The following is a 3,800-nucleotide window of genomic DNA, read 5'->3' as shown; positions in this document are numbered from 1 at the left end:
CTCACTGACTTTCACTGCCAGATGCTGTGGGAACTTCTCTTTCTGGCACAGGCCCGAGCTGGGGAGCCCAGTGTGGGCCTGGGACCCCTCCTTCTTCTGTGGGAACCTCTGCCAGTGAGGTGTCTCTCCTACTGTTCAACCACTATCTATGGGTTTGGGGGTCTGCCTGTTTTTAAACCACCAAAGGTGAATCTCTCTCATGTCAAGTCTCTTTCATACTTTGCGTCTCTTTCATCTGGAAGATCCCTACCCCTTTAAGTAGCAACAGATTAGGTCTGACTCATTGAGGATAGGTTCACTACCTCAGGGATAACTAGTTATGGGTATTAGTTACATCAGCAAAATCCCTTCAAGCAGCACCTAGATTACTGTTTAGCTGAATAACTAGGAGAAGATGTTTGTATACCAGGAACAAGAAATCTTGGGGGATCATCTTAGAATTCTGCCTACCACATTTACCATCTTGTTAGCTCTTTTCCCTGTTAAATTTGTTCTTTTTTTGGGAAATCCTTTTTTTTTCTTTTAACTTCTCTTAGGTTATTTTTTTTTTCACAAGTAATAAAATGACATTATTTATTTTTCCAAAACTTCAGATTTCAATATAAATAAGTTCCAGTATTATTCATAATATAGAAAGATAACTGGAGGAGTAGTTGAGTAAATGATGGAATATTATACAGGTATAAGATTATATTTATGCATAATAAGGAACAACGTGTGGTGTACCAGCCGCCACAAATCGAACAGTTCCTGAATGGGTGAGTGGGAATGAAAAAAGACACTCACACAAAATGATGATGCGGCCGGTCTTCAGTGATCCTGAAGCGCGGAGTTTACTTTCCTTTACCAATGTAAACCACCTGTGTACGTGCAGCTTAACAATCACGAGTGAGCATTTCCTCATTGAAAGTAAAATTTGCAACTTTTACATATGAACTACAGACTCACTGAAACTTTCCCAAAGTCATTATCTCAATGACAAAGCCCACCAATTACCCTGATAATCATCAGTGATCTGTGTCCTGGAACTGGCCGTTCCCACCTCATTCCTTAGCAGCTTGCAAGCACCCTCCAGGTGTAAGCAGAGACAATGCCTCAGGAACTAAAAACTGAGCCAGTCTGCAAGGTTACAGAATAAACAAGAAATCATGGCTCCCCACAACAATGTGAAGATAAACTTCACAAACAACATTAATTGAAAAGGATACTAATTCGTACGTCTCTACTATATTAAAACATCATAAAAATATGGAACACTTCATGAACTTGCATGTCATACTTGCACAGGGGTCATGTTAATCTCCCTTGTATCATTCAAGTTTTAGTATGTGTGCTGCCAAAGTGAGTACTCTTGGGTTATTTTTTTAATTCCATTTTATTTTCTTTATTAAATTTTTATTTATATCCCTTTAAACACTTTTAGTGTTTGCCCTGGAGTTTAAAATATACAAATTTTATCCAATAAGTCTACCTTCATATAATATAATACCATTTAAAACATACTGTAATGATCTTACAATGGTATTTTTCATTTGCTGCCTCCCAACCTTTGTGTTATTGTTGTCATAACTTTTACTTTTGTGTATCATTTAAACACAAAATACATTACTACTATTTTTGCTATAGACTGCTATCTTTTAAAACAAAAATAAGATAAAAATAATTTTATTTTACCTTCATGTATTTCATTTCTATTGCACTTCATGTCTTTGTAAAGATCCAAGTTTCCCTTAAAATAATTTTTCTTCAGCCAGAAAAACTTTATTACTCATATTTCTTGTAAAGTAGACAGCAATAAATTTCCACAATTATTGTTTGTTCGAGAAAGTCCTTATTTCTCCTTCATTTTTGAAAAACATCTTTTTTTGGGATATAGAATTCTGGGTTAACAGCTTTTTTTTTCAGTACTTAAAAGATATAATACCATTATTTTTAAACTTGAGTGGTTTCTGAAGAGAAGTCTGCTTAAATTCTTATCTTTCTTTCTCTGTATGTAATGTATCCTTTTCTTTAGTTACCTCCAAAGTGTTCTCTATCTTTATTTTCAGAAATTTGGATAAAATATGCCTGCTGTTAATCTCTGGGTTTTCTTCGCAGTAGTAGTAGTAGTAGTGGTAGTAGTAGTAGAAGTAGTATTTATGTCGCTTGTTATTCTATGAGATTCTTGAATCTGTGATTTGATGTCTATGATTAACTTTTTAAAATTCCCAGCCAATATTTTTTCCAATATTTCTTCTGCCTTATTTGGATTTTCCCTTCTGTGATTCCAAACGTGTGTGTTAGTGCATTGCAGCTAAGGAACTCTGAGCCTTGGGAATTAATCACGTTTGTAGTGAGAAGTAAGCAAGCTGTTTTTTGTCTCAAAGAGAGAGATTACCTTATCCCTCAAGGTTTCTGAGTACAGTCCCAACCCTGAAAAATGGCTTGTGTAAAGAGTGAGCAAGGCCTTGAATTCTTGGCCTTGCAAGACATGTAGAAACACAAGAGACCAATGGAGAGCTGTCTCTCTCTGTAATCCACCCTTTGGTCCTACAGAATCTTGACTTTTGTCCCCCAGAGTTTATTAAATTTGATTTGGGTCATCATGATATTGGTTTAGTTAAGTCACATGGACCATGCAACTTTTGCCATTGTACATGGCATAACCCCAAGGCTGCTTCAGCATTAGGACAAGTATATGAATTTGTATCAGTCATATTGAAACAAGGTTGTGCTCCTCTATATGTTTTGTTTGTACACATATGATACTGTTATTGATAGTGTTTGATTTGGCAGAATAGTTCAGGATTGGCCATGTTGCCTTAAGATTTTCTGTTTTCATAGCATGTGGATGAGGTGATAAACCCAACAGTAGTAAGATTGTCAGCCACAACCTCTATTTGATTCAGGTGGACCATATAATTATTTTATTAAGCTTTAGTGTTATATAGAGAGGCCTAAGAGATCATTAATTATATTTCCATCTTGACATCTCCAGGGATCTTAAATGTTTCTCCCTCAGGCACCAGAATTGTTGTTTTTCCTCCACTGCCATAAATTTGTTTGCCCATCCCAGTAGCTTTCATTCTATTCTGCCCCCTAACTACTTGCTCATATCCAGAGCTTTTACCTTAAAGAAAGAGGTGTGAGCCAGACAAAGATATTTTTACAAATTTATAGACTCTTTACGTCTCGCATCTCAGTGGAACACATTAGAGATCTCAGAGAACAGTGTTACCACTCACTGCTAAGCCTGTCAAATCAACAATAGAGTCCAGGTGAGTGAATCAGAATTAAGTTTGAATTTCATGTGAATATCTACAATATCCAATTTTAAACAAAAAATTATTAGACTTTCAATGAACTAGAAAAGTGTAACTCTTACACAGACAGAAAGAAGTCAATGATAACCAACTTCAATAGAGCCCAGATGTTGGAGTTAGCAGATAAAGTTTTCAAAATAGTTGTAAATCTCCTCAAAAATTAAGGGGAAATTTTCAAATAATTGAAAGAAAATATATTATGATAAGTGAACAAGTGAGGAATATCAACAAAGATATGGGAACTATGGAATAGAATTAATTGGAAAGTCTAGAGCTGAAAAGTGAAATAACTTAAATGTACTAAATTTACCCCAAAGTAGATGTGAGACAGCAGAAGAAAGAATCCACAACATAAAAATAGATTAATAGAAATTACACAATCTGAAAAACAATAAGTAACATGGATAGAGCTTTAGAAATTTGTGGGACAATGTAATCCTAACATCCATGTAATTGGGGATGCAGAAAGAGAGGGCAAAGAAAAGGGGAGAAATATTT

At 35.3% G+C, this 3,800-nt stretch overlaps 1 non-coding gene across 1 annotated transcript; it reads right to left on the bottom strand.

Annotated features, from left to right (window-relative positions):
* Nucleotides 1–1,242: 1,242 nt before the first annotated feature.
* LOC117012013 (U6 spliceosomal RNA) lies at nucleotides 1,243–1,349 on the bottom strand. Its single transcript, XR_004421092.1, has one exon. It is a non-coding gene; the product is annotated as a U6 spliceosomal RNA (small nuclear RNA).
* Nucleotides 1,350–3,800: the final 2,451 nt, after the last annotated feature.

Source organism: Rhinolophus ferrumequinum, chromosome 19, assembly GCF_004115265.2.
Source record: "Rhinolophus ferrumequinum isolate MPI-CBG mRhiFer1 chromosome 19, mRhiFer1_v1.p, whole genome shotgun sequence".
Taxonomy (NCBI): Eukaryota; Metazoa; Chordata; class Mammalia; order Chiroptera; family Rhinolophidae; genus Rhinolophus; species Rhinolophus ferrumequinum.
Note: the sequence above shows the minus strand (reverse complement) of the source record. Positions and strands in the feature narration are given on the sequence as shown.